General features: G+C 39.8%; 1 protein-coding gene across 1 annotated transcript in view; it reads left to right on the forward strand.

Annotated features, from left to right (window-relative positions):
- Positions 1 to 19,030, forward strand: part of TENM2 (teneurin transmembrane protein 2) — a 692,618-nt gene that overhangs the window by 60,212 nt on the left and 613,376 nt on the right. Inside the window, exon 2 of the mRNA XM_068959701.1 lies at positions 8,442 to 8,553. The gene's annotated coding sequence lies outside the window, so the exon portion shown is untranslated. The remainder of the gene's footprint in view (positions 1 to 8,441; positions 8,554 to 19,030) is intronic.

Below are 19,030 nucleotides of genomic sequence, written 5' to 3' on the forward strand. Positions count from 1 at the left end.
AAAGATTTATGAATTTCTCTAAACTGTTTAATGAGGCCTAATATAAATCTGAATTTCAAATCACATTAGGGTTGTCATATGCCCTAATTTCAAATGACAGTTCTGGCTTGCCTCTCAGTTGGCCTTTTATTTTCTGTTTATAAATTAACCAAGCATGTGGTTTTATGTCACTGTTTTATTAGAGCAGTGCTATACTTAGAGATGGGGAAATTTTATTTAATTAGCTATTAAAATAATTATTTTATTATTTATCTAATTTCTTTCCAACTCACATTACAAAAAAGAAGTTTCAGATGGTATTTAGATATTTTAAATGTGGATAGATATGGATGTACAGGAGCAAAAATTTCATCATGGTTTTCCACCCTTCCTGACAACACACTGCAGTGCAAAGTGCAGCTGATGCTCATTAGTGGCAACGTTTTGGTATCGTGGTGCTGCATTGCTCTTGAAGAGCTGTTGCTTTTAGTGGGTGGATAATATTGTATATAGTAGAGAATATATTCACAGGGAAACAGTTCCTGAGAACGGGTGGTGTTTGTAACACCTTGTAAAACTGTCTGCTGTGTATGTATGCTGATAACTGAGGAAAGAGGATCGGAAGTCATGAATGGGCAAAAAGCATCTGTGAGCATCTGTGAGATTTTTCGGGAGCGTGCTGCTAGTTGCAGGGGGTTGCCATTCTGTAATGCCTGTTTTCTTGTTTGGCTTTGTTTTTGTTTTTTGGGTTTTTTAATTTTCTGATTTGCTGCTCTGTCTCGGTAACTTCAACTTCCTCTGCGGCCTGCTGCCCTCTCGGGGTGGCGCGTGAGAGAGACGGGCGCAGTGAGCGCGCTCCTGCAGGCCGAGCTGCTGGTTTCCCCCCTGCTGTTTGGTGTCGGGGCGCGGGGAGGGTCCGCCCCGGAGGGTCCCCCCCATGCTTCGGACCTCGTCTGAGCAGGTGGGGATTTGTCCCTTCCGTGATCATACTGGTGGGGTCTCTCTTTTGGCAGCTGCTAGGAAGGAGCACGTGCTTGCAAGGGCAGGTGAGCTACGGAGCCTGCTGCTTAAGGCTCTTAGGTGCCCTCCTCTGCAACTGCCCTGCTCAGCTGCTTGCTCTCTCTGTAAACTTATTTCTGAAATAGCTCTATATGTAGCAAGAGAGAGATGGCATGTGAGCCTGCGTGTGTCTCTCTGAATACATGTGTTCAGAGATAATGAACATATATATGAATGAGTGAGACGCTGGTGACGTCAGTATGCGTGTAAAGAATAAGTTTCATCCAAACCCGGTGTTTGGAATTGTTGTTACTGCTGGCTTGGCGTAAAATAGTGTTGGGCTAGGTCTTTGTTTGTTTGGATTTCAAGTTTTTGCTTATATCCAGAGCAAATTTCACGTCTGCTCGGCTGGCGTTGTGTGGGGGCGGTGCGGGGAAGGCTGCCGAGGTCCCTCGGGCTGTCACTGGGGGTTACCGGAGCCGGGCTGGGTGCCTCTCCCTCAGCAGCTGGCGCAGTGTGGAGAGGAGGTCCAGGGCTCGCCTTGGCCCGGTGCGTTAGGGCGCTGGGTACACAGGGCCGTTTTAGGTGCCGACCAGTGACGGTGCTGCGGTGGCTGCTCCTGGGAGCCCTGAGTGGCTGCTACGGACGCGTTTCCCACCCCCCCCCCCCCCAAGTGTTTTTGGCGCTTTGCGGAAGCCATGGTTCTGTTCCGTGCTGAGGTGAGCTATGTTGGGACTAAGAGGATTATCCGGTTCTTCTCTTCCCTCTCCCCCTCCCCGACCTTCACGGTCCCACCTACGTACTGTCAGTGCCCTTCGGATGCGGCTGCCACAGCACATAGCGCTCAGGCTTTGCACAGTTGTTTCGAAAGTTAGCAATGTTTTCACTGTAAGTTTTTCCTTCTTCTCTCCATTTTGTTTTATTCTGCATAGTTGGCAACTCTCAGTGTAAAGTGATGCTAAGCACTCTTATATTTATTTCCATGCTTACAAGTGAAGCTCCTGATTCATTTGCATTGGATATTACCTGTTCGGCTGTTTGTATCGTTGCAATTAAACCCGGAGGCTGAGGTGAGTCGGAGGGCTAGTTCTGCTACCTGGCTACGCGTGCATGCACCTTTCGCTAGTTTTCCAGGTGTGTGTTGTAGCGTGTACTCGGTAGCGAGCTTACCTTAACTAGGCAAGTGTCAGACTGCTGTGATCGCCTGATGCTGGCTGGTGTTTTGCTAGGTTGAGCTGCTGCAGAAGGCAGCCTAAAAGGAAGTGCCAGCAGGTAGGCTTCCTTGATTCAGCTTTAGTTTGTATTTTCTGCCTCTTGTGAGTAATGCTGCTAAGGTTTTGTCATCTTTCCTGTTACTGTCAGGTGGTGGATTACCGTTCTTGCTGACTTTAGTCTATGCTTCAAATTGTTTTCTTGACTTTTCATAATATTCTGTAGGAAAGAAATTTAGGTTTTTTTTGCTAGAAGTTTGTAAAGGTGTCAATTATGATGGGTTAGAGAACTGATGTACTTCAGAAAACGGTTCATTTCTTCATTTTTTTTGTAACTTCTTTCTTTTCTTTTTGTTCTACAGCTGTAATATATTGAAGCGCTTGTGTTCATAATTTCATGGCTGTTAAAAGCTTTTTTTACTATTATTATTCATTAGCAAAAGAGTCAGTTAATTTCCATTTACTAATTTACCACTCTCATATCTTTTGGTAGCTAATAGGTAGAGAAAAATCATGTTTTTCTTTTAAGTTTGGCCTAAAGCTCATAAACCTAATTTCCATTATATATATTGATGTCAGGATGAGGAAAGGGGTATCTTGAAAGTTTTACTATCGTTTGTCAAGGCTGTTAGGTTTTGATCGATATCACTTTCAGTAATTGACATCTGTGTTAAGTACCAAATGGAATACCCATTCCAGATGGCGTTTGATTTGTTGTAATGTTTGTATTTTATAAAGCATTGCTTTATATGGATTACTTCAGGATGATAATTCTGTCTACTGAGTATGGAGTTTGCACTGTATGGTCAGAGTGAGTTGACATAAATGTACTAGACTTTTCCTCACTTTTTAAATGCTGTGTTATGTTTTCACCAGTGAGCAGAATCTGTTTATCCATGTATCTACCTCTATTAAAACATGGACTATATTAAAGTGCCGTTAGTCAAGCTGCCAAAAAAAAAAGGAAAAAAGGACCTTGAGGATTAGCCAGAACTAAAATCTACCACTTGATTTCATTCTGGCCTTTGTGTAAAGTTTCAAGATGATATCTTTTTCTTCAGGAGACTTACCTTTTTTTTTTTTTTTTTTTTTTTTTTTTTTTTTTTTTTTGCTGTGAGGAAGAAGCAAGGTTCAGGAAGGGGATGGTCTCTGCAAGGGTTGCCTCACTCTGCAGCTCTGTGGTCCCTCGTCAGCACCTCTGAAATTCTGGACGTCCCACCAACGTGTTGCTGTCCCCGTGTGCGCCCCACGACGCTTGGGCTGGAGAATACATTCATGTGGTGGTCCCCCAAGCTGGATTAAAGACCTGATGAAAACTTAAACTGGGGAGGGCTCAGAGAAGACAGAGGACCCCAAACATTTTGATATTGAGCGTGTGACCACATAGGCACCTGCCTGGCCTCACAGCATGGGGAGGTGCGGCCCGGCAGCATGAGGATCGCTGGTAGGGAGAGAGTTGCCTCTCTCAGCAATATTGCTTCTCCTGGCAGCAGGGTGGTGTGTTATTTTTAAAATGTAGGCTGTCGTGTTTGTGTAACTGCAATGTTAAGGAGGTAGGTGAACTGGAATTGGTGTGCTGCAGGATTCGGGGTGACGGCAGGTCTCTATCCAGAACCGGGTGTGGTGTAGCCAGGAAATCTGTACTTACTCCTTAATTTGGAAAAATGTTTATTACTCAGATCTCCAGCGGAAGGCAACTGGAGTGGTTCTATAGCAGGGGAAGTGCTGTATAATGCTAAATACTATGAAAATTGGGCACAGGATGTTAGCGAATACTTTGTGTTCAGTCTTTATGTGCCAAGATCCTATCCAATTAAATGGGAATAGTAGCCTCTTAGGTACTGTGAAAATCACCATCGTTAGGATTTTGAGGCGTTCGAGTACTGTAGTGATGAGTCATAGAGGAAGCTACCCGGCGTAGGGCCAACGTTTTCAAAAATGAGCAGAAAAACTTTAACGATGCTCAGTGGGTGAGTACTTTGCACCGAATCATCTAGAGATCCTCTGACTAAAGAAAGAAACGTGATAATTTAATAAAAGACAGCATGTATATGGGCCAGGATTAAATACAAATTGTGAATATTACCTTAGTTTTACAATTCTCTATTTTATCTGTGCGTAGCTGTAAGAATATTCCGTTTCTATCATTATTGCATGTGTAATCTATAACATTCCTCTAAGAAACATGATTTATTAATTATTCATAAATGAGGGCAAGAAACGTGATGGCATAAAGTGTGCCGAATACTGTCTGTATGTATTTAGTGTCTGACTGTTTATAGATAACATCTCAGAAGTATTGGAGTTTTATTCTGTATGGACCAGGTCTTGCAACATATAGTAGGTTTATGGATTTTATATTACTTAGAATTGAGAGTAATTTACCGACTTTGTAAGTTGAATTAACTCTTTCTATTTTTGAGGTGCGTTGTTAGTGCTGTTCCTAGTACTGTTGGTATTAACAGGAATATAAATTATATTTTAGAGAGGGAAGTGAGCAAGGTGTGAAGATTATTAGTGCAGCCAATAACACCAAGAGACACCCACCTAAATTTATAGATGTTTACACTTCATTTTCACTAAAATTGAGAAGGATTATGAACATGTGGAAACTCCAATGTTTGTCATGTGTTTTCAAGTCCCTTCATAAATTTGATTCAAAGTAACTCGTTCGGATTTGGAAATAGCTCTTTGGTAGAATGACAAGGAAATGCAAGGAAAAGCCACAGGCTTTCGTTGCAAATTGTGTTTCATTTTATACTATTATGCTGTCTGTTTGTGGTTTTTTTTTTTTTTTAAATATCTGGTAACTATGAAATATTTTCAGATACAGATAACAGTTTATTGTGTTGTCTCTTGGGTCTTTAAACTGTGTAGGTTGGATCGTAAAGAATTAATAGCATGATGGGGGCTTTGGGTTTATCCACAATAAAAATATAAACACACAATCTTAATAGAAACTTAAACACATTTAATTTGCAACTTAACAATTTTATTTACATGAAATAGCTCTAGAAAAGCCAAGATGTAACAGTTAAGTTGATGCATAAGTCTTTGTGGCATTGGGAGTAGTAGTTTGAAATCAAAACCTTATTTTGCCTTTTTGATATTATTTTTTGTATAATGTGAAAGACCTTGTCTATACACATACTCAGGGACACGTTTAGATGTAATATTTTTTGTCATTTCCTCATAGCATGAGGCATTTCAGTTACTGCAGAACACGAGCATATCAGTAACTGCGCGTGGAGAAGCAGGACAGAAGGTATCAGCAACCCATTCCATGAAGGGCTGATGCTTTCTTCATTACGCTGTGCCCTTGCCTCTGCTGTAAGGAGTCGGGAACGAATTGCTTCAGTGCGCTAGTCAGACTGCTTGTGTCTGCTCTTTCTGGTGATCCTGCTGAATTCAGCTGTTAAGGTTTAGGTGTGTCCCTGAAAGGAAAGTACTGAAAAAATCCAGAACTGTGTGATTTTCTGATCTCATTAAAGATGAGGTTGGAAGCATCTAAATCCACCACTCATGATCCTTTTTTCGAATTACGGAGGGAAAATTACCCTTTGGTTGAATTATTTTCAATACAAATTTAATTCTTTTGTCATCACCATTTAATTGAGCATCTGATGACAGTTCCTTTATCATGAACGTGCAGTATCGCTCTGAACCAAGTCTCGATATTAGAGAAGTATTCCAGTTTCTCTTACTACTTTCAAAATACTGATCTCTCATTGTTAGATGCTGATAAATTGGAGACATAGTCTCTTAACTTCCAAAAATGCTTAATGTCAGCTAAAGATCTATACATAGCAAATATTCTGCTTTGAAAAATATGAGACATTAGGTTACTATATTTTTAGACTAATTATATCATGTCTGTTGAAATTATTTGTAAGCCTGTGGTGTTATTTTCACTCTAGTAGAAGTTTAAAAGGAACAACTCCATATCTTTCTATTTTTGCTTCATTTTCTATTGGTTTTGTTTGTTTCTGCACAGTGGTAGAAGACACATACTTCTTAACTCTCCTCTTACAGAAAGGCTCATCAAGTTAAAAAAAAAATTATTTCTAGAATTTACAGACATTTAAACTTGTTGGGTTGTATTTTTAACCAATCTTCCTAACAAGTAACTTACCAAAAAAAAAAAAAACAACCCTATGATGAAATTTGAAACTTATTTTTTGTTACCTGATTAGTTTACTTTGTGGAGAGCGAATTTAGTTACTTGTTTGTTTATTCAGTTATAGCTGGACTGTTTCATCATGGGATCTCTTGCATGTTAAACAAGAAAATGGCAAAGGAGAAATTAGAAATAGCAGTTGTAGCAATACTAAAATTTTGTGGTGTCAGAGCAGGTTTAGAAAAAAAAAATCCAAATGCTTTTAAATCTCTTAAGAGTTAGTTGATGTTTGGAAAGTCTGCACTTTTAGTTGTTTGTTTTTATTTTTTTTTTTTGTAAAGACAGTTTTGCATCGTCTACTGTCTCTTCCTTACGAGTGGCTGGGTGAGGAGGAGCGGGGGCCGTGGCGGTGCAGGGGCAGCTGCGAGGCGCCCGGGCCACTGCCATCGTCCCTGGGGAAGTCCAAGTGCTCCCCGGTCTCACGGGAGCCTCTCTGTGAGCAGACACCTCCCTGTCGCGTGTTTTAAAAGCCTATGTACGAGATAGTCTGTCTTGGGGATTACAAGATGATCCTATACATCCTCTTGCTAATTTTTGCACAACTGTGACTCAAAGCAGACTAAATTTAGCTCTTACAGATTACTACTTGTGTTTTCTTGGTAGATTATCAGTATTGGGTTAAATCGCGGTGTAACCTGGGACTCTTCTTGCATGTATTTCTCTTCCAAATTCAGAAGTCACCAAAATAGTGATGTACAAATATGGAAGGTGTAAGAGAGCTATAATAGTGATTATAATAATGTAAATGGTACTGACTTTGGAAAAATTAGGTAGTACAAGTGTGATTTGCACTGAGGTATAGGTCGGTAGGATTGCACAAAAGAAAGTAAGCAAGTAAGTGGAAAAAAGAGATTATGAATCCTACCTACTTCTTTAAAGCTTTTTTGTAGTAAAGACATAAAGTCCATTTGCTACGTAGGGAGTTTATCTGTATTTCAGATAAACTTGAACTTTTGTCAATTCAAAGCATTGTTTGTTTTTACACTGGTTCCTATTCTTAGAATATCCTATAGCATGTTTCTGGCCAGAAAGCATCAAGCTTCTTTTTTAACCAAAAATAAGTGCCATTAATTTAAATGCATTGAAAGCAATAGATGAAGCTGGCAGTGTTAAATATTCTCCGTGCTAATAGAAGACTGCTTCGAAGTTGCATACATAGCAGCAGAAAACGTTAACGTGTCTTTGTAGCTGTTTGTATATATTTATGAAATATTCACTCTAGCATTGATGGTTTGTTTGTCCATTTCCCCCCCACCCCCAGCCTGTGTTGATTTTATTTTTTTGAGTGAGTGAGTATCAATTGTTCAGATTTGTTAGGCTGCATGACCAATCCCCTCTTCCTAGTTTTTCTTGTTGTGTAATTTCCTGATGAAAGCTGAAACCTGTATTTTTTCCAGCTTATCTTACAAGTAGCTGTGACTCTAACTGGATCATTTCATTGACCAGATGAAAAATAAATCAGTTGCCCAGGGTGTGGACATGTTAGCTAAATTTTCTTTTCCAAAAACATTTTTTGAAGATAAGGGAAAAATCTGAAGAAAATGTGGAAGCCATCAGTTAGTATAAGGGACTGCAGACTGACCCAGAGAAGTGTTGATTAATAGTGCGTGCAGCAAGTGGTCTGCTGAAAGGTGACAGTTGGCGAGCCTCAAATTAAACCTTTCTCAGGAAAGACACTGGAGGGGAAAAGGTCTTGATCCAGAAGTTCTGAGGGCTGCTACCCAAAATTTTTCATGCCTTTACTTTCTTGGGGAATTGAGTAGGAAGAAAGTAGTATCAATTCCTTTCGGTTAATTTTAGCACTGCGAAAGTTAAATGACTAACCAAACTCATTGCTTAGGTTTCCCTCTACATTTGGAGCAGGAAGGAGGGAGAACAAGGAAGCATAAGGAAAGATGCTTCTGAAAGATGATTTTTGCCACCCTAAAGTGGATATTGTGCCGCCCTTTTGGCAGTTAAAACCTGTGAGAGATAAATACCAAAATACTTTCAAAAGCTGTACTTAATGACTAGTATTTTACAGTTCATTTTTCAGAAAGTTATCCTGTTTTCTTTTTTTTTTTTCTTCCTGACAGATCCTTCTTGTTTTTTCATTGCCCCTTGAATTACGAAGTCTCTGTCACCTGGTGAGCTAAAGACACCACCCAGGAGGACCGCAAAGCAGAGCGTTGCCGACCTCCCCTTTCCGTGAGTAGTCATAATTTCTGTGTCGTGTGTTGCTTTCTTCTGGGATGTGTTTATACGTTGCTGGCCGAAGTGCTTCCATCTATGCTTGAAAAATGCCTTTCTAGATCTCTGCAGGAAAGTGTTTCTTTGTAGAGGAAAGCAATTTGTCCTAGCACTTTCCTTTACAGAAATCTCCTTCAGTCTCTTCCAGCCCAGTCGAATTACTTGAGACTGCTTCACTAAGAGAAATGCACCTTTTCCCTTGCAACCCGGAGTTTCATTTGCTGGAGTTGCCCATCCTGACAAATTCAGGGTCAGATGAGGATTTTAGGTATTTATTGCTCCTGGTTTCCAAAGAATTTTTCCTTTCCTCAAGTGGGCTTTTTATTCAGAGTTGTAACACCATAAAAACTCTTCAGTTGATAAGAGTAGCTAACTGACTGCATATCATGATGCTGTAAATCTGCGTATCCTATAACATATGCTGTTCAGTGAAAAGATAAAGAGGAAGAACCTTGCAAATTGTGCGTTGTTTTGTGGTACCTCTAAATGCTGGACGGAGTGCTCACAAGACACCTTATAATTTAACCAAGTTGTACATTCCCTTTGGTAATTAATATAGTTATATCCAGTGACACACTCTCCTGATGTGTCCAGCAAAGAAAGTAGGCTGTCTTGCTTAGGAGTAGCTCAAGAGGAAAGGAAATGCGACCTTCAGTTGGTTGCTTCCTATAAAAATATTAGATAAAGTGTTCTTTTTTTGTTCTGATCTCCTTATTCTCCTGCAGTTTTTAACTGCAGTGAATATCATTTTTGTGGTACACCTGAAAATTATTGCTCAAGCAGTTTAGTTCAGTGGGATAGTTGCTTAAGGAACTACTTATAGTTTGTGCCCTTTGTAAAATAAACCCTTTAATTAGAGCTGATTTAATGCAATGTTTTAAATTGTATCACATTTCTTTCAAAGCATGGCAGAAATCATAACTGGGGTTTGATAATTTTTTTAAACATGACAGGCACCAAATTCTGAGCGAATTACTTCGCTCACTGAAAAAAATCAACTCATTCTTCTGCCTTTTGTTTGCTAAAGGCCAATTGGTTATCATTAAATGTTTTCTGCTAAAATGTGGTTTATAACTCCATGACTCAAGAGTGTTTCAGAGCGTTAAGATCTGTGCTACATAGTTCTGAAGTGAATTATTCTGTCTGATTCTCTGAATTCCCAAAATTTATGGGACATCTCTAGGTAAGCTAAAGTGAAATTAAAATTAGAAATGCTATGGTATAAGTGCTTTATAGTGAGAAAGAAAATCTAGCTTTTTTGTTTTTTGCAAGTCTGAATATTATTACAATTATCTGTCTGTAGTATATAATTAATAACTAAGAATTAAATAGCTGATACCTGGAAAACTATTTTTTACTTACATATATATCTATATACTTTATGTAGAAGTTCATATATGTGTTTTAAAGGATCTCCATAACACATCTTCAAAGAATTAAAGGACGGATTGGCAAATACTCTGCATACGAACTCCTAGAAAACAAATCTGAAGCAATAAAAGAAGTTGGTGCAGAAGCTCTCACTTCTGCTCTGTGTCTCAACTGCAGTTCGTCAGGGAAAGGTTGCAGAACTAACTCCTTGGGGAAAAGTTCAAAACCGCTCAGTGAGCTCAGCCTCGGGATCCCTGGCTGCGGTTGGGGTTGGTGGTTTGTTCAGCGGCTGCCGTGGGCATGGGGCGATCTCCCGCGGTGGGATGGCAAGTCCGTACTAAAGCTGTGTGTGAAATCTCATGTGTAATTCCCTGCAGAAATTGGGGGGGGGGGGGGGGAAGGGTGGAATGTACTCATTTAAACCTTTCAAAGTGGCAACTGGACTCTATGTGCTGTTTTTTTACCTTTAAAAACAAAAAAAAATACTGAGGCCTGGAAGGACGTTCAGGTCTTGGGGAAAGGGAATCCCTGGGTGGTGTTCCTGCCTCTGGGCTGCAGGGCTTTGCCGCAGGTTTGCGGGAGTCAAGACGTGCGTGCGAGCAAGCAAGCGATGGGTGCGCAGTGCAGAGCAGCAAAGTAGTTGTTTTCAGAGGATTTCCCCCAGTTCCTGGAGGCTGGGGAAAAGCCTGCGTACCACAAGATTGCACAGAGAGAATTAAGCAGGTTTAAGGTTTTATTTTGCAGGGGTTAGGGTTTGACGCTCTCTTTTTTTCTATTGAGAGGAGTCCAGCCTTTAATGTGGCAGTAGCTGTTCTGCAGCTGGGGCCCGTCCCGGGCTGGGGTTTCTCCTGCTGGTGGTCAGCCGGCGCTGGGCTCCGCTGCGGCCACACGCCGTGAACCGCCACCGCTCCTTCAGTACTTGCTGGTGTGACAAGATGGTGCTGGTAACTTCTCAGTTATGTCCTTTTTGTGCTGTTTGTTCAGCTCCTAAGTGCTCCCTCTTTCTGCCTTTTGATTTGATTCATTCTTCTTTACACAACCGGCAGAGACTCGCCGGCGATTCAGAAACAAATCTCAGGCCTCATTTCCCTCTATTGTGTCCTTTCGAGCCTCTTCTGTGTTATTCAGAGGCCATTGCAGTGACATCAGGTTTCAGCATGTTTGTTAGCTTTTTTTTTTCTTTCTTTTCAACCAAAGCTCCTATCATCCCATCATGGCGGATCAAAGCCTTTCGAAAGGAACTACATTTTAAAAAAAAAAAGTATAACTTCTTGAACAAAACCCTGCTGGTTTTCTGCTCAAGGAGGGATTCAGTTCCTCAGCTTTGTGTCTCGACTGTGATTCCCCCTAGGGGAGCAGGACTGGCCTCCGAGCACTGCTGGCTCCAGCCCTCCTTGCGGTCCTGGCTCGTGATGGTGCAAGGTATTTTGCCCTCTTAGAGCTGCCACTTTTTCTAGAAGAGTACGTTCTGTATTTAACAGCCGTCTGTAAGCTTGCATTGGTGTAGATAATCAAAGTTTGAGCTGGTTACTGGAATAGCCTACTTCGCTCTTGCCAGGCTTATGTGCCTCCCTCTGCCATGTTGAATAGGTTAGTTCTCAATCATCTTTTTTTTTAAGGGGGCGAAAGTATACAGTGTATGTGGATCTTCTCAGCGGCAGCATCCTGTACAAAAACTACTGCTCTGTTTTTAGCCTGTAGATCAAAGACTTCATGTTTTTTTGGATGTTTTCAGTCAAATTCTCAGGGCACTTCTGCCAGTGGCACGTATGTTTGTGTGTTTTTGTGATGTTTGACCAGTTTATGAGAGGTACCTTCAGTGGGAATTGCTATTCATTTCTAGTCTGCTTGGATTACCTCTTTCATAATTGTTTAATTTTAAGGCTCCTCTTGCCTTTACTAATGTAGCTCTGTACTCATAGCCTCCAAAGGGGGGAAAAAAAAAAATCCCCCCAAACCCTCAAACCCCACACCCCACTTTCCCAGTTTCATCAAATTTCAATTGCAAAAATTTTCTTAAGAATTTTAACATAGCCTTATGTGGGGGTTGTGGCTGGTATTTCTGGTAGTACAGTCATACTTCCTGAGGTGCTTGTGCTGGAAACTTGCACTCAATCTTCAATCAGGTATTTTATGAGTTTGAATAAATGTATTTCTTTGTATCTTTTAAAGATAGAAAAGATGCATTTGGCTGAAATAGTAGTTGATAAATGTGACAGGGAAGAGCCCATATTCTTTAAATATGGAGTCTTGCAAACAATTTTATTTTTAAGTATGCTCTTACTTTTCACTACAGAAAATTAATTCCTTTCGATTGATTTTTGTATACTTCTTTTCTTGACTATTTCTGTTTTTTATTTCCTAAGCAGCAAACTCACAATTACAAGTTAATAAATAAAATACTTGCACTCAGAATTAGAACCACAAAACCAATATAACTTCTGCTATTGATCTTCCTCCTGCTTAACTTTGAGCAGCAAAGGGAAAATTCCATCCTTTTTAAACATAAAAATTATTTAGAGTAAATTACTATAAGCTATGTACTAACAAAATAAATTTCCAGTATTCTCCCATATACTTATTGCCTTCTTCCACCCAACCCCAAATCTGCGTCCCTAATAAACTATAATGCATGGAAAAGGTGGTTATTTATTTTCCAAAAAAGGAAGAAAAAAACAAAGTGTTTAATTTTCCTTTGTTTTTGTTTACAAAATAGCAACTTTCTGTAACTATCAGCAATAGGTCAGCAAGGTGGAAGAACAAGGATATATATTCAATTAAAATGGATCATTGTGATACAAATAACGATTACAAAAGTAGAGTTAAAATAATGATTACAAAAGTAGAATTAAGATAGCTTCCAGTGGTTTGATATATCATTTCATAGCACCAGTCCTTTGATTCATTAAAAAGTATTTTAAGGAAGAAGAGACATATTTTTTGTATACTTTTGTTTTTGTGGGGTTTAACCTATTTACTTTTGGCGGTGGCTCTAAATGGTGCCATGCCCGTGCATTGGCCTGAGCACTGCAGAACTACTCGCTGTGAGAAAAAATTAGTTAGCAGGATTTATTAACATACAGGATTTGATTTGAGGAAATAAATGAAGTGGTCATTCTCAGGTCCTACATGGACAAGTGAGAAATTGAATCTTGTTTTGGATAAATTTCAGGACTGTCAGATGTACAGAAGATGAGACTGATTGAAGTAGAACATTAGGTCTAGGGTGATTTAAAAAAAAAAAAAAGAGGATTACTGTATCTGAAAATATCTTTAGTGGACTCTGGACAAGGGTATCCAAAATGAGAAGACTGTGATGGGAAAAATTAACTATATAAAAATATAAAAATATTACTGAAGGCCCAGTAAGAAGGTGCTGGGAAAGATGAGTAGTTTTTTGGAGGAGTCCTGGATTTTTTGCCTGATTACTCTGTAATGCACAAGTTGAGTGTTGATAAATAGATGCTGATAGTACTCAGAATTTCATAAGCTTCTCTTCGGAGTTGGCTACAAATTTTAATAAAAATATCTGCATTCTGTGCTATGACCTTGTGGAATTCATCTTTCTCATATTTCAGGTGGTGGTGTTATAAAGCTGTTTGTGGAGAAAAAAGCCCTGCCCATTGAAACATAGGCAAATGTAGGCAATTCTTTGCATTACCTAACTAAAGGCAGGTTTTCATATATGTCCTAACCTAAGAAAATTCAGCTTTTTGCTTCTACGGTAATAGGGGACTGAGCAAAAGGGTGAAGGGAAGAAAACGCTGGAGGTACTCAGGCTGTCCTAGAATGCAAGCTTAAAGATGATGTTGGAAAAACGATCTGATCACTCCTTAAAGAGTAAATTAAATGGCAGATCTTGACTCGAAAATGTGAAATGGCATTCTGTGGCTGTCCTCAGAGGACCCAAAACGGGCATGATAGTTCGTCACAAATTACACTCTATGGAATACTTCTGTGTAACCCGACACAAGCCCTGAATAAAGCTGTCTGGCAGGAGCAATTGTAAAATGCTAATTGTAATACGCTTGGTACTATCCTTTATTTATGGTTTTATCCAATTTTTTTTCCTGTACTGAGAACTCATTTGTGGTAACTGTAGGTTTTGTAGAGCTGCTTTTGAAGTCTCAGTGTAACTCAGCGCCATTTCAAAGGAAATTCTACCTGCTTGAGAGAGATTTAGCACCTCATGTTTAATAATGAATCCTTCACTGAATTATTTCAGGGCTTGCCAGTGGAAAGGAAAAGGTTTGCAGTCAGCATCCTTCCTTGGAAGGAAACCTCTGTTTTTAGTGATTCCGTGAGTAGAGTTTGAGGTGGTATGGCTGTGTAGGCGTCTGCAAGATGTTTCTGGAGGAACTGAACGCGCAGGTGGGGAACCAGTGGCTGAAGGTAGCGCTCAGCTATGTTCGTTCCGGTCCAGACCTGCCCCTTCTGATCGTTTTTGCGTAACTAAAAAAATATAGTTGGGAGAAGAGCATCTTGTGTAAAGAGAAAATTTCTGCCAAGTTTCTTTCCTTTGTTTTTAGTGGAGCTGTTTGTGCTCATATTTGTAAAAGCAGGGGATATAAATGGCCTCATTAGGCTCCAGGTGACCTCATCTACAAGGCGCTCTGGTTCTGAGCCTGTCTGCAAGTTTATTCCTTGTAGACAGGCTGTATTTGCTTGGAAAGGGTCTTCCCAAATGCAGGTTTGGTAGAAGATAGAGCTAAACTGCCACTGCAATGAGAAATCAAACTGTTGGGCACTTTCAGGCGTTTCGGTGTCGGGAAGAGCTAGTGCCGGCAGTACTCCAGCTGACAGCTATATATATTTGCCACAGAAGCGGGGACATGAATCAGTTACAATAAGCCTGAAAACAGGCACAGATGTCAACCTGGAGATGGCTGCTATTGACTGCAGGAAAGGAGATATGAGAGTGGGCCAGATACCTTGCAAGAATAAATCAGTTTTGAGTAATAGGGAGTCCTTCCAGGGTGCTAATAATGCAGTGGGAAAACATGTCAGGAGGGCAGCGGAGAGTGACAGGACGGTGCTGCTCTGTAGCAATGTTGCAATTCCAGTATGAAGCCGGATGATTCATAGGACAAATGATTTTTGTCTTACAATTTTATTCTGCTTTCACATTCAAAGTTGTGTACAGGGAAGGTTGTGGTTTGCCACTTGTCCTCAAGCAATTATTTATTCTCCGTTTCGCCGTGCCTTATAGAAGAGTATCATTTACATAAACATTTCCTGTAATGTTAGTACGTTTACAGTGACTTGAAGTGGAAAAACACTATGATGCTGTTGTCTTGTATGACCTGTTACAGGAAAACAAAATACACCGGACCTTCAAAGTATGGGTTTCAACAGAGTAGTTCAAAATTATATATTTGGTATAATAAACTCAATACAGCTGTGTGAGTTTTTTAAAGTAGCACCTGTGTTACTAGCGGCTGGGTATAATCTTGTCTTTTTGAGGCCTGTCTTGTTTTACTTCATCAGGAGTTGATTTTTGGATGCAGGGTTCAGAACCGCAAAGGAGGTTTGCTGCTAACTGCCACAGATGCAGTGAATTAGCGGCAGTGAGTTAGAAGAGCAAAGGACCTCGTGTGAATCTGATGATAATCAAACCCTTGTATCTTGTGCTCTGTGAAGAGGCTCTGTAAACATCCTAAAGAAAGTATCTCCAACATGTTAGTTTTAACAGCTCTGTTTTGTTTTAATGTGTGTGGCACGTGAATTTTTAAAAAGCAGAATATAGTTCTTACATTTCAGAAATAGTTGGAGGTTTTGGGGTTGCTTAAAATGTGGCCATTTACTCATATTAAAAATAAGTAAACAGTACCCTTTGACTTACAAGTACCTAAGTGATCACTCCTCCTTTTCTAATTACTTTAAATGTGCATTGCTAACACATTTAGTTAAGTATATACAGTAGAAGAAACTTTACTTCCCGCAGGTCACTACTGACCTAGCTTTTTATGCCACCTGGACATCTGGTCCATGCTTATACAATGCCTGGTTAATTATAGCAATGTAAACATATACATTAAAACAATTTGCCTAATGTAATCTTCTCAAACAGTATCTCAAACTTTTTTTTTTTTAGTACTAGCTATATCATAACTCTCATGTGGCACATTTCATGGACAGTTGAAGTTTTCCTCACTTAAGCAGAGATCTAGCTTTTATTATGCAGATATCCGCTTTTGACAATGAGCATCTGCAGCTACTCAAGATATAGAGATACTGCTATATGTGTCTAGGCATCTTCATTTGTTATGCTGTGCTCTCCCAGAATAAATATGCAGAATATATTGTAGCAGAACAATTGCAATGCAAGAAAAGAAATGCGCTGGTGTTTTGTTACACGATAGCTGGCTGCGCTTTTGGTTATAAAGCAAGTAGTTAATTCCAAGGGAAATGAATTTTTCTTTTAAAAATTATTTTAAATATTTGCTTTATCTCATTTTTTTATTCAGTCTCCTTAGCAACAAAAACATCTGTTTCTTTTCCCTTAGTCATTACATTCAAAGGAAGTAGCTGCTTCAGAAATAATGAAAGCAATTTCTATGAACTGGGTAACTATTAATTGTTGCCAAGATGTCTTAGTATGATAATAATACATGCAACAACTGGCAATTTTTAAAAATTGAAGTATAGCTCTCTAGTTAACCTGTGCTGGTTAGGTGAGCTATAATCTCTGGACTGGTATAGTGCAGTTACTATGTGTTTTTCTGGGTGACACACGTGATAGTGAGCTTGACTCTTTCTGATTTATTTAGGTGATACTTGATATCAATGTGTGGATTACTTTTGCAGCTAATATTTTATTAATTTGCCACTTGAAATTACCTTGACCAAGTGTATGCCTTGAAGACAGAGGACTAAATATGTATGGACTAATAAATACATTTTTTGTAAGTCTCTAATATGAAACGGTATAATTAATTCAGAATGTGGACTTTAGAAAAGAATCAGCTATGACTTTGAGGTGAGGCTCATGCAACGCTGACTATGTAGGGATGGACCTACACATGTGCTTGAAAACTATGGCAAAACATGTAACTTACCTTTTGCTAGCGTGATCTACTTACCTTGTGACATGAAGGTTAGCAACAGTGTTGAAGATTTGCATCTGATTCTCTGACAGTAAATTGTTTCTTACGGGTCAAAGTAGGTAATCTGGGTTGTCGTCATTTACAAAGATCAAGTTTACCCTGATGAAAATGTTTAAACTGATTCTCAGGCAATAAGAAGGTGATTCACACTACCTAAAATTCGGCTGTTTCTCCGAGTTCCCTTTGGGGAAGTATTTCCTATTTATTTTAAGGTAAGTCTAGGAAAATAAGTTTTATAAGGCTACATTTGTCATTGTGGGTGTCACCCAATTTGGAAATTTATGAAACCTTTTCTCAGTTTAATGACTGCCAAGTAAATCTCCCCCAAAACCTCTCAACAGAGACCTTTAAATGTAAATGTGGTTCATAGGTGATTGGGCATAAAGGGCACAAGGTACTGGCTATGTTGACATTAGTACAGACCAGTAGGAGCTGATCTATAACGCAAAACAGTTGATGTCTGCGCTGTACGTTCAGTCCTTGGAAACGGACTAGAGCTAAGCCAGAATGTCCTTTTGCACTTGAAGGGCATTTGGTGCATATCTGGAGAATGTCTCTCAGTTTCATCCAATGTTTATTTTGGAATCCTATGCTCTGTGATTGCTCTAGGATGTGAACCGATGAAAAGTAAGTGGAGACGACTGGGAAATGCTCTTCAAATGCATGCACCTGATAAGAACTAAAACACTTTGGTTTATTGGTGGAATCAGTAGTCAGAATCTCCTGGGAAGTGATCAGGAAAGGGAACGGTACTTGAGAGAACTGGCTGATTTTTGGAGGAAGAAGAACAGGAGCTCCGTGGGAAACCACCCTATGTGGTTGACTAAGCGGGGAGCTTCTCTATGAGCAAGAAGACAAGAAGGAAGTAGATAAGAAGTGGGAACAAGGACAAGCAACAGAGGAAGAGCGTGTGTGTGTGTTTTAGTAAAAAATTTTCAGAGAGGGACAAAATCAGGAAGGCCTAAGCTCAGCTGGAGCTAAACTAGCAAGGGACCTCAAGAATAACAAGAAGGGTTCCTGTAGGTATTTATGTGTATTGTAATGGGAAATTCTAGGTACATGGGTACACTCACGGATGGCGAAAAGACTTAGTGATGGACACTATGGAAAAGTATGAAGTATTTTTCGCAGGTTTTGCTTTGCTCTTCATGAGCAAAGTCTACTCCCAGACCTCTCTGTGTACCAGCACAGTTTGGGGAGCAGAGGTAAAGCCAGCAGTGAGGGAACAGTGGGCCAGGGGCTACTTAAGAAAAGCTGGATGTGTTAAAATACATAAGGTGGATGGGATACACCTAAGGTACAGACAGAGTTGACCTGCGTGATCAGCTGGCTTCATGAAAACTCAAGACAATTGGAGGAGGTTCCTGGTAGAAGGCTAATGTTACCACCTTCATACATTGATGGCTAGCCTCACCTCAGTCCCTGGAGAGATCATGGAGCAGCATGTACATCTGAATCCACTTCCAAACATGTGAAGCATAAGAAGGTTATCAGTAATAGTTAACATGGATTTACAAAAGGGTAACTGGTGCTTTGCCAGCTTGCTTCCCTTCTGCAATGAAATGACTGACTATGTTAGTAATTTCTTGTATTTCAACATCTTTTAGTTGCAGTTCTTTCACTGCACATATGCACTGAAGTAGTTGCACAAAGCTTGTGTTTTTCTGCAGAGTATTTGTCTTGGGATCCCCCCCCCCCCCCCATTGCTTGTAATGCTGTATGGCTCTTTAGAATGGGTACAGCAAGAAACCAAAAAAAAAAAAAAAAAACCTTTTTTTAAACCTTACTGCAAGGACCATCAAAACTTTCAACTAGAGAAGGATAAAGGTAAAGGTTACTGCAACTACCTTTAACCAAGTTAGTACTCTCCCTCACTTTTTCTTTGTCTCTCTCCAACTCTGAAAACAGTAATTTTGAATAAGACTATTTAGTGACACATGTAGCAAGTAAAAAATGGT

The sequence above is a fragment of the Struthio camelus genome, chromosome 13, assembly GCF_040807025.1.
Source record: "Struthio camelus isolate bStrCam1 chromosome 13, bStrCam1.hap1, whole genome shotgun sequence".
Taxonomy (NCBI): Eukaryota; Metazoa; Chordata; class Aves; order Struthioniformes; family Struthionidae; genus Struthio; species Struthio camelus.